The sequence below is a fragment of the Mobula hypostoma genome, chromosome 16 (assembly GCF_963921235.1).
Source record: "Mobula hypostoma chromosome 16, sMobHyp1.1, whole genome shotgun sequence".
Lineage (NCBI taxonomy): Eukaryota > Metazoa > Chordata > Chondrichthyes > Myliobatiformes > Myliobatidae > Mobula > Mobula hypostoma.
The window spans coordinates 15,654,342-15,666,914 of record NC_086112.1 but is presented as its reverse complement, the minus strand read 5'-3'; the positions used below and the strand labels follow the sequence as shown (position 1 = coordinate 15,666,914).

Genomic DNA, 12,573 nt, shown 5'->3' with positions numbered 1-12,573 from the left:
TCTCCTTAGCCACGTATTTAGCTGCATTATCTTCCTATTTCTATCCTCACTAGCACATGGCACTGGTAGCAATCCTGAGATTTGCAACCCTGGAGGTCCTGTCCTTCAACTTTGCACATAACTCCCTATACTCTCTTTGCAGGACCTCCTCCTCCTTCCTATCCACGTCATTGGTCCCTACATGGACCACGACATCTGGCTGCTCACCTTCCCTCCTGAGAATACCGAGAAATCAGTCCGAGATATTGCGGACCCTGGCACCAGGGAGGCAACAGACCATCCGGAATTCACGATCTCTCCCACAGAACCTCTTATCTGTCCCCCTAACTATCGAATCCCCTATCACTACTGCTCTCCTCTTTTCCCTCCTTCCTTTCTGAGCTGAGGGTCCAGTTTTGGTGCTAGAGACGTGACCACTACGACTTGTCCCTGACAGGTCGTCCCCAGCAACAGTATCCATGGCCACAGGGGTGCTCTGCTCATTCTATCTGCTCCCCTTCCCTCTCCTGACAGTCACCCAGCATGATTTTATTTAATTGATATGCAGTTGCACAGACACAATAGCAGGCATCAGCTGGGGAGATTTTCTGTGGAAAAAGGTCTGCGTGGCCCAATGCTGCACATCATTTTATGTGCTAAAGATCAAAGGAAATCCAGGACAATTGAAACAAATCCATATTTACAATGGCTTTTTTGAGCTACACATGGAACTGTTTCAAATGTCTGGATCGTCCCACCATCACAGTCATAATAAGTGTTAATTACTGTTGCACCCATGCAGTGGGATGTTGATTGGATTCATGCATATGTGGAGAATCAGTGCCTGTTTCCTGATCTGTCTGCTCTGCATTTCGAATTTAATCTTCAATGCATATTCAAATAGTTATGTGTGCTATTTTCAAAAATTGCTCTAACTTGGGCCTGGTTAGGGCCTCAGAGATATTAACACCCAGGAATTTGAAATTGCTCACTCTCTCCACTTCTGATCCTTCAATGAGGACTGGTCTGTGTTCCTTTGTCTTACTGTTTCTGTAGTCCACAACCAGGTGTTTGTCTTACAGACATTGAATGCGAGGTTGTTGCTGTGACACCACTCGAATAGCTGGTATTCCTCACTCCTGTATGCGCTCCTGTCACCACCTGAGATGCTGCCAAAAATGGTTGTATCATCAGCAAATTTATAGATGGCATTTGAGTTGTGTCTAGCCACACAGTCTTTGGTGTAGAGAGAGTAGAGCAATGGGCTAAGCACACATCCCTGAGGTGTGCCTGTGTAGATTGCCGGTGAGTTGGAGATATTATTACACCAGGGGGAATTGACCTGATCTGATCCTGATTATAATCTTCCAATAAATTTACAAAATCAATTAACCAATAAATAACTGATCTTCATCTGTGTAATCTAGCTGTGATTTGGTCTGATCTCTTGATGAATTTTATTTATTTCACAGGTTGGAAATGTAGGTTTGAATGTGAATAAGATCATCGAAACCTGGACACGACAGACAGGATACCCAGTGGTCACTGTCAAATTGGATACCACTGCCAATAAAATCCACCTCAGTCAAGCACGTTTCCTCAGGACCTCTCATTCACTGAATTCATCATCCTCCTATTACAGGTACAGCTACACACTTACTGAAGCTAATTTTGATGATTTAAAATTCTTCCCAGAGTTTGTCAAATGTTCCCAGAGTCAGTTCCCATTCCACCTGAGCTCTAAGTTGGTCATGCAGGGCCTTGGCATTGTATTTAGGTACCGATGCAAGAAGATTATGTTGGTTAGAAGTGATGATATATATCCATCGAATTATTCACTTAATACAGCAGCAGCTCTAAAAGTATGGTTTGATTCTCACCTCTGTCTGTAAAGAATTTGTTCATTCTCCTCACGACCACCTTATTCTATTCCTATTCTCACTGTCGCATGGCATAGGCAGCAATCCCAAGATTACTACCTTTGAGATCCTGGTTCTCAGCTTCCTGCCCAACTCCGTTTTCTTTTTTCAGAATCTCCTCCCTTTTTTTTGACTTACGTCATTGCTACCAATATGTACCAGGACTTCTGGCTGCTCCCTTCCCTTTTCAGAATATTGTGGACGCGTTCTGAAACATCTCGAACCCTGGCACCTGAGAGGCAAATTGCCATCCATGTTTCTATTTTGCATCCACAGATAGAATCACCTATCTGTTCCCCTGACTATAGAGTGGATTTTATTTCATGGGGTGAAAAATTTAGGAAAACATGATGTGAGGAAAAAGAAAATAATTTGCTGGTGTAAAATGGCCAAGTATCATTGGAAATTTTGCTAGAGGTGTGACAAATAAATTATATGCAAGTGTTATCAATTTGGAAATTGAATTGACTTTATTACTTACATCCTACATATACGTGAGGAGTGAAAATCTTTACATTACATCTCCGTCTAAATGTGCAATGTGCATTTATAGTATTGTATAGTAAATGGTATGTACAATAAGATAGTCAATATAACATAGAAATACAGTTGCATCAGCATGAATTAAGCAGTCTGATGGCCTGGTGGAAGAAGCTGTCCTGGAGCCTGTTGGCCCTGGCTTTTGCGCTGTGGTAACATTTCCCAGGTGATAGCAGCAGGAACAGTTTGTGGTTGGGGTGACTTGGGTTCCCAATGATCCTTGGGGACCTTTTTACACACCTGTCTCTGTAACTATCCTGAATAGTGGGAAGTTCACAACTACAGATGCACTGGGCTGTCTGCACCACTCTGCAGGGTCCTGCGATTGAGGGAAGTACAGTTCCCATACCAGGCAGTGATGCAGCCAGTCAGGATGCTCTTAATTGTGCCCCTGTGGAAAGTTATTATGATTTGGGGGCCCATACCGAACTTCTTCAACCGTCTGAGATGAAAGAGGCGCTGTTGTGCCTTTTTCACCTCACAGCCGGTATGTACAGACCACGTGAGATCCTCGGTGACCTCACTTAGAGACATGATTTCACAAAATTAGTGCTCTTGATACTTCTGAGCCCAGAATTTTTTTTCCAAGATATTTGCACAATGGATAGTATTTGGAAAATATCCTTAGTGTTCCCATGTATTATTTTTTATCATTGCTAACTATTGTACACAGCCTCTGTTCTTGCACCAGCCTGGGAAAGTGAAAGGTCATCAACCCTCTATAATTTACCAGAAAGAAAGAGACAGAAATGGTAATTGAACTATCATTTTCCAATCTACTTCAACATTGTTCCCCCACTTTAGTGCCCTGGTAACACTGACAATGTAGCCCTGCTAATGTTGTGGAAATCAAACTAAAATGGGCTGGAGAGCAAATCCATTCAGTCTACCAGGGTGATCTTGGTCACCAGGGTGCCTGTCACTTTAATTCCCAATCCCACCTCCATTTAGTCCCAATTTTTTTTTTTGTTTTGGAATGCTACACTAGTGCAACAAAACCTGATGTAATCTTAAAGAACAACACCTCATCTTTCAACGGGGCAGAAATATTCTCCCCCACCCGCTCCCCCAACGATAATTGAACAGTTTTGGCCTTGTAGCAAAGTAAGCCTCACTCTGTGTTCTGGTTTTGTCGCTGTCTTGCTGCTTTTTTTTTTGACGCAGTGCATTTCGTTTTCAAGATTCAAAGTACATGCATGTCACCATATAGAATCCTGAGATTTGTTTCCTTGCGGACATAAACAATAAATCAAAGAAGCAAGATCAGTGAAAGTCCACACACAACAGGATGGACAAACAACAAACTGTGCAAATGCAAAAGAAAATAATAGCAATAATATTGTACAAGAGCAAGAAAGAAACCAACATAAAGACCACAACAGTACTACACAAGAAAAAAATGAAGATGCAACCCACTGAAGCACTGATGAAATACAATTATTTCAACTGCTTCACAATCAGACGATTCCAGTAACCACACAGATCCAGAGCCTCTGCAGAATGCTAATGATGAAGCTGGGGTTGTAGACAAAATTATCCCGATATTGGAATACTGCACAGATGCAACAGAAGTGTTCCTGTGCAGGTCCTGCGAAGATCTTTAAGAAGCAGGGAGTTTTTTGATGGGAGTCATTGATTGAAGAACTGTGCAGGACGCCAAAGAGCTTAAAAAACCCAGTCTCTATAAAAGAAAGGTACCGTCTAGCGGACCGGTCATCGTTGGATTAGTCTGAGGCAGAGTAGTAAGGCTTTGGTTCACAGGGCTTCGGTGAGAACAGGCAGAGGCAAGGTAATAGAGGTGTATAAGATGATGACAGGCATTGATTGTGTGGATAGTCAGAGGCTTTTTCCCAGGGCTAAAATGGTTGCCCCAAGAGGACACAGGTTTAAGGTGCCGGGGAGTAGGTACAGGGGAGATGTCAGGGGTAAATTTTTTTAAGCAGCGAGTGGTGAGTGCCTGGAATGGGCCGCCAGCAATGGTGGTGGAGGTGGATACGATAGTGTCTTTTAAGCGACTTTTGGATAGGTACATGGAGCTTAGAAAGATAGAGGGCTATTGGTAAGCCTAGTAATTTCTAAGGTAGGGACATGTTGCGCACAACTTTGTAGGCCGAAGGGCCTGTATTGTGCTGTAGGTTTTTCTGTGTTTCTATGTAAGTAGGTAAGTTCATTTCTCCTTTCTTATTTAAATCTTGAGCGAGTAGGGAGTGTGTCTACAGAGCCAGTGTTCTGCTCTGGGTGTCAGATGTGGGCTCCCCAGCCTCCTCGATGGCCACATCTGCCCCAGGTGCATCGAGACGCAGCTCCTTAGACTGACCGTGTTCATGAACTGGAGCTGCTGCTGGATGGCCTTTGGCTTGTTAGAGAAAGTGAAACAGTGATAGACAGGAGTGACAGGGAGGGTAAGGAGGGAAGGGGATACGTCGGATAGTGGAGAGCATCCCTGTAGCTGTCCCCCTCAACAATAAGTACTCTACTTTGTGTACTGTTTGCGGGGGGGGGTTAACCTGCCTGGGGGAAGCAGCATCGGAACATCGGCCGTGCTTCTGGCACTGAGTCTGGCCCTGTGACACAGAAGGGGTGGCAACTGAAGAGGATGGCAGCAGTAAGAGGGGACTCTTATAGTCAGGGGGACAGACAGGCACTTCCGTGGATGCAAAACAGAAACATGGATGGCAATTTGCCTCTCAGGTGCCAGGGTCCGAGGTGTTTCTGGCTGCATCCACAATATTCTGAAAAGAGTGGGGTGAGCAGCCTGATACGTATTGGCAGCAACAACATAGGTTAAATAAAAAGGAAGAGGTCCACGGAGTTAGGAAGGAAGCTGAGAAGCAGGACCTTAAAGGTAGTAATCTTGGGATTGCTGCCTGTGTCATGCAACAGTGAGGATGGGAACAGAATGAGGTGGCAGATAAATGGATGCCTGACGGATTGGAGTAAAGGACAGTGATTCAGATTTCTGGATAATTGGGACCTCTTCTGCAGCAGGTGGGATCTGTACAAAACGGACAGGTTGTGGGCAGGTTTACTAGAGCAGTTGGGAGTGGTTTAAACTAACATGGCAGGGGGATGAGAACCAGTATGATAGAGTTGTGGATGAGCCAGCAGGTTTACAAATAGATAACTGATGTAACATGAATGTAAGGAAGAACAAGCCAATGAATGGGTATGAATGCGGAACGAAGAGTTAAATTGTACCACAGAGACAAATTTCAAAAGTGCCAAGAATGCAGGACTGAAGGTGTTGTATTTAAATGTACGTAGCATTCAGAATAAGGTGGACGAACTCATGACACAATTAGAGATTGGAAGATTGTTGCAACGAATGAGGTGCAGGACACAGGCACAGAGATTTAGTTGGGATGCAGACGTGAACAGCAAACAGGAGGGAGAGCTCGGTGCTGAAGTAAAACTTTAGGAGACTTACCTTGACGCGGAGAGGCTGGCTTTCACAGGTAAACCTTGGAACTGGAGTAGAACTCAGAAAACTGATCTTGACACAAAGAGACTGAGTTTCACAGGTAATTCTCAGTACTGGAGCAAAAGTTAGAACACACAGTCCTAAGCGGCCAGGAAACGTTAATTACCACACAGGCAAAACCAACGATCTGGCAACTAGTGGTTGTAAAGCCGGGGTTCTTGTGCTGCAGGTCTTGATGGAAACCAGGTGTGCTGTCATCAAAGAGAATTGGGAGCAAATAGGGAATTAACGGTCGGGTCCGTGACAAAGATATGACGTGTGGGCATCATTGAGTCATGGCTGAGAGAAGGTCATAGTTGGCAGTTTAACATCAGAGGATATATTGAAATTGAAATTGCTTGACATTGACTGCTGGACATTGCTTGTTCTAGCTGGTTACTTGTTTTTATTTATTGTTTATTTTATTTGTTGTTTTATAGCATTGAGTACGAGAGTTACAAACTCATTTTCGCTGTATTGGTGCATGACAAATTGTACTATGCAATGACAATAAAGATATTTCAATTGCAATTTCATTATGGGAATCATATATAGGCCTTCAGATAGTAGCCAAGATGTGGGGTTGAGATTGCAAAGGGAGCTGGAAAAGGCATGTAATAAGGCAATGTGATGGGGGACATCGAAATGCAAGGGGATTGGGAAAATCAGGTTGGTGTTGGATTGCAAGAGAGGGAATTTGTTAGATGGCTTTTTAGAGCAGCTTGGGTGTGTGCCTTTAGGGGAAAAACTATCTTTGATTGTGTGTTGTGTAATAACTCAGGTCTTATGAGGGAACTTATGTAGAGGAAATTTTTGGAGACAGTGATCATAATATGATTGAATTCATGCTGCAATTTGAGAGGGAGAAGCATAAATCACATGTATCAGTATAACAACGGAATAAAGGGAATTACAGTGGCATGAGAGAGGAACTTGCCCAGGTGGATTGGAGGAGGATTATGGCGAGGATGACAGCAAAGCAGAGAGCAGAATTTATGGAAATAGTTCACAAGGCACAGGATAGATTGGTTCCACATCGGAAGAAGTTCTCAAATGGCAGGAGCACACAACCGTGGCTGACAAAGAAAGTTAAGGACTGCATAAAAGGGCATATGAGGCAGCAGAAGTGAGTGGGAAGCTGGATGATTAGGAGGCTTTTAAAATCTAACAGAGGCAACTAAAAAAGCATTAAGAAGGGAAACAATGAAATATGAGGACAAACTAATGATAATATAAAGCAGTATACCAAAAAAATTTTTCAGTTATATGAAGAGATAAAATGATGTGAGAGTTGATATTGGACCACTGGAAAATGACGCTGGTGAGGTAGTAATGGAGGACAAAGAAATGGCAGGTGAATTTAATGGGCACTTGGTGTCTTTCTTTCTTACTTCTGGCAGTGTGCCAGAAGTCCATGAGTGTCAGGGAGCAAGAGTGACTGCCATTGCTATTACAAAGGAGAAAGTGCCAGGCAAGTTCAAAGATCTTATGGTGGATATGTCACCTGGACCAGATAGATTTCATCCCACAGTCCTGAGAGAAGTTCTGAAGAGAATAATGGATGCATTGGTCATGATCTTTCAAGATTCCATCGATTCTGGCATCATCCAAAAGGACTGGAAGATTGCTAATGTCATTCCACTCTTTAGGAAGGGAAAATAAATTATAGGCCAGTAAGCCTGACCTCAGTGGTTGTGAAAGTGTTGGAGTCTATCGTTAAGGATGAGGTTTCAGGATACTTGGAGACTAATGATAAAAAAGTCAAATTCAGCATGGTTTCAGTAGAAGGAAAACTTGCCTGACAAATCTTTCAGAGTTCTTCAAGGAAGTAACAAGCAGGGAGGACAAAGGAGAGGCACTGATGTCATTTACTTGGATTTTCAGAAGGCATTTGATAAGGTGCCACACATGAGGCTGCTTAACAAGATAAAATCGTATGGCATTACAGAAAACATTCTGGCATAGATAGAGGAATGGCTGACAGGTAGGAAGCAGCGAATAGGAATAAAAGGGGCTTTTCTGGTTGGCTGCCGATAACTAATGGTGTTCCTCAGCGGTCAGTATTGGGACAGCTACATTTCATATTGTTTGTCAATGGTGTGGATAATCAAATTAATGGTTTTGTGGCAAAGTTTGCAGATGATATGAAGATAGGCGGAGGGGTAGGTAGTGCTGAGGAAGCAATGTGATTGCAGCAGGACTTAGACAAATTGAAAGAATGGGCCAAAAGATGGCAGATGGAATACAGTGTTAGGAAATGTATGATAATGCATTTTGATAAAAGGAACAGTAGTGTGGACTATTATCTAAATGGGAAGAAGGTTCAAACATCAGAGGTGCAAAAGGACTTAGGAGACCCTGTACAAGACTCCCAGAAGGTTAATTTACAGGTTGAGTCTGTGGTAAAATAGGCAAATACAATATTGGCATTTACTTCAAGGAGAATAGAATATAAAAGCAAGGAGATAATGCTGAGGCTTTATAAGACACTAGTCAGGCTGCACTTGGAGTACGGTCAACAGTTTTGGGCCCCATATCTCGGAAAGGATGTGTTGTATTGGAGACAGTCCAGAGGAGTTTCACAAAAACAACTCTAGGAATGAAGGGGTTAATATGTGAGGAACATTTGGCAGCTTTGTGCTTCTCCCACTGGAATTTAGAAGAATGCGGGGGAATCTCATTGATACCTACCGAATGTTGAAAGGACTGGACAGGGTGAAGATGGAGAGAATGTTTCCTATGCTGGGGGTAGCCAGAACTAGAGGGCACAGCCTCAAAGTTGAGAGGCGACCTTTTAGAACAGAGGTAAGGAGGTACTTTTTTAGCCAGAGAATAGTAAATCTGTGGAATGCTCTGCCAACAAAACGATACTTTGGACCAAAACATAAAAGTTTGCAAAAATTGTTAATACTCTCAAACTCGAAACATTTAGGAAAACTTGAGACATTTGAAGAACTGCACACAATAACATACTGTTAGCATTAATAACAGTGCAGTGCAATGGCTCCAAAACAGAGGCACTCATTAATAGACTCAAAGCTGAGTAATGAAATGAGAACACTGAAATGGCAGAAGAGATTAAAAAACATTGAAACCTTAAGAGCAGAAATAGCACAGCTAATGGAGTATAAACTGGACAACCCAAGCAAGAGAGTTAAGAGAAAAGCTAAGTTAAGAGAAAGGCACGATACTTGGTAGTGTGGAGGAGCAGAGGGATCTGGGGGTACATGTCCACAGATCCCTGAAAGTCACCTCACAGGTAGATGGGGTAGTTAAGAAAGCTTATGGGGTGTTAGCTTTCATAAGTCGAGGGACAGAGTTTAAGAGTTGCGAGGTAATGATGCAGCTCTATAAAACACTTGGGAATACTGTGTCCAGTTCTGGTCGCCTCACTATCGGAAGGATGTGGAAGCATTGGAAAGGGTACAGAGGAGATTTCCCAGGATGCTGCCTGGTTTAGAGAGTATGGATTATGATCAGAGATTAAGGGAGCTAGGGTTTTACTCTTTGGAGAGAAGGAGGATGAGAGGAGACATCATAGAGATGTACAAGATATTAAGAGGAATAGATAGAATGGACAGCCAACGCCTCTTCCCCAGGGCACCGCTGCTCAATACAAGAGGACATGGCTTTAAGGTAAGGGGTGGGGAGTTCAAGGGGGATATTAGAGGAAGGTTTTTTACTCAGAGAGTGGTTGGTGCGTAGAATGCACTGCCTGAGTCAGTGGTGGTGGCAGATACACTAGTGAAATTTAAGATACTACTAGACAGGTATATGGAGGAATTTAAGGTGGCGGGTTATATGGGAGGCACGGTTGGCACAACATTGTGGGCCGAAGGGCCTGTACTGTGCTGTACTATTCTATGTTTCTATGTTCTATGAAATGCTGGGGAAATATAAGGTCCATTGAAGATACTATCAGCCTAACAAAAGCACTGTAGAGATCATCGATGCATTTAAACAAAAGTTTGGTGGATATGAAACCAGACTAAATAGATACATGAAAGGCACCAGATGAAGAAAACAGAATTATCTGTTCAGAAACAATGTAAAAGGTTGATGTAGGACATTATACAAAAGTCAATGCACCAAAATGTCACCAACCCTCGCACGGAATTACCAACAAACACAAAGATAATGAACTTTTGGTCTAATATATGGTCAGACAGGGTGACACACAATCAAGAAGTAAGCTGGATCAGTGAAGAAAAGGAATGCACACACATAACTGAAAAAATTCAAATACCTGAAGTTACGATGGATATGCTGAAAGAACAACATGAACAGACCCTTCAACCCAACTATTCCGTGCCAACCGAGATGTCCGTCTGAGCAAATCACATGTTGGATCAGGGTGTAGAATTGTTATTTTTCAAGTAACTTTACTCTGTTTGCTTATAGTTTTAAGATAATCACCTACATTAGTGTAATTATTCAGTAACTTTTCTGGAAATAGATGATATTTTATTTACTAAAAACTTCTGGGTTTTTCTGTAGGAGGTGAATCAGATAATTTTAAGATCAATTGTTAACAATGGAATGCCCCTTTATCTCAAGTCTGAGTATCAGGCAACCATGATTTTTACTTTGTCTTTTTTTCTTTGTTCTTGTAACATTTCATAAAATGGCCATATTGACAAAGTTTTATATCTCATTCAGGACTGTTGAAGCCCCTCTGGATTAATGTCACAAGATCCGAGACGCATTTGTCCCTGTCCAGCCCTTATCCCTGTAAATCAGTGTTTCCCAACATTTTTCCTGTCTGTGGACCCCAGCTGTACATCCTTCCTATCCATACCTGTCCAAATATCTTTTAAATGTTGTTGTTGTATCAGCCTCAACCACTCTCTCTGTCAGCTTGTTGTACATGAATCCACTGCCATCTGCATGAGGAAGTTGCCTCTTGGCTCTCTTTTAAATCTTTGCTTCTCATCTTAAACCTTTCCCCTCTAGTTCTTGATTCCCTTTCCCTGGGGAAAAGTGAAAGACTGTGTGCATTCACCCTGTCTTTGCCCCTCATGGTTTTATACACCTGTAAGATTACCCTCCAGTCTCCTACATTCCCATGAATAAAATCCCGACCTGCCACAATGCAATTTAAAAAATTCCAAATTGTAGAGATTTATGTGTTTTGTTATCCTTTAGTGTAGGGAAAATGTCAATCAAGAAGGTGCTGAAGTTGACCAGCTATTTGAAGCAGGAAACTAGCACTATGCCAATAAACGAGACCCTGTGTCAGCTCTACAATATCTACATACTTCTGCAAAACAGAGGGGAGCTCACAATCTCTAATCGGATAAAGGTATCTGTTTTTTTACCTTCGTGATCTTGTTAATTTAACATATCCCTGAAGTAACATCAGAATCAGGTTTACTATCACTGATCATGAAATGTGTTGTTTTGTGGCAGCAGTACAGTGCAAGACATAAATATTATTTTCACTCAGTGGAGACAAATAATACTGTACATTTGTATATGTGTATACCTTTGTGGTCTTCTGCTGCTGTAGTCCATCCAATTCAGTTTTGATGTTGAGTGCATTCAGAGATGCTCATCTGTACACTACTGTTGTAACCCATGGTTATTTGAGTTATTGATGCCTTCCTGTTAACTTGAACCAATTTGCTCAGTCCCCTCTGACCTCTCTCATTAATAAGGTGTTTTCACCCACAGAACCGCTGCTCACTGGATTTCTTTTTTTGGGCACCATTCTCCATAAACTCTAGGGACAATTTTGCATGAAAATCCCAGAAGATGAACAGTTTCTGAGATTCTCTAAACATTCAAGTCACTCCACGGTATAAAGTCACTCAGATCACATTTCTTCCCCATCTACACAACTGAATCTCTTGCCCATGTCTAAATGCTTCTATGCTGGTTGATCAGATCTTTCCTTTAATGAGGTGTACAGGTGTATCTAATAAAGTGTGTTGTTGTTTTCTGGCAGCAGTTTGGTTCAGTGTATTAAAAAATACAAATGACAAAACAAAAAGTGTGGAAGAGGATTAGCAAGGTAGTGTTTTGGGTTCATGCATTTTTTTAAAAATTAGCATTTCAACCTGTGACATATATCCATCAACTGTGATCGATACTTGCCCAAAATTCCATCAGTTCTGCACTATTTTCCAAAACATGTGAAAACCAACATTTCTAGAGGAGAATTAATTTGTTCTGGTTTAGATTTATATTTAGCAATACCTCAAGGTAACAAGTCACGCTGTCCAATTACATCCATGTGACCAATGAACCTACCAGCACGTACATCTTTGGAATGTGGGTGGAAACAGAACCACCCAGAAGAAATCCAGTGGTAATGGAGAGAATGTACAAACTCCTCACAGACTGTGGAGGAACTGAATCTGGGTCACTGATACTGTAATATCATTATGCTAACCACTTCACTACCATGCTGCCCCAAGTTTATGGAGATGTTCACCAGAAATTCAACAATATAACAAGTTGTTTGTCTATGCATCATGACCTCTATATCTTTTGCTCTGTTTTTGCAAGAATTATTTGATTATGTTGCACTAATTTAATTTATTTTTTAATATTTTCTATTTTAATTTATAATTTTTATTATGTATTGCTGCCATAAAACAACAAATTTCATGATATTTGCCAGTGATATCACACCTGATTCTGATTATATTTCTGCATTGAGAGAATGATGGA

General features: G+C 41.8%; 1 pseudogene; it reads left to right on the top strand.

The window, feature by feature from the left end:
• The window catches only part of LOC134357622 (leucyl-cystinyl aminopeptidase-like), a 90,505-nt pseudogene that overhangs the window by 58,528 nt on the left and 19,404 nt on the right, over positions 1-12,573 (top strand).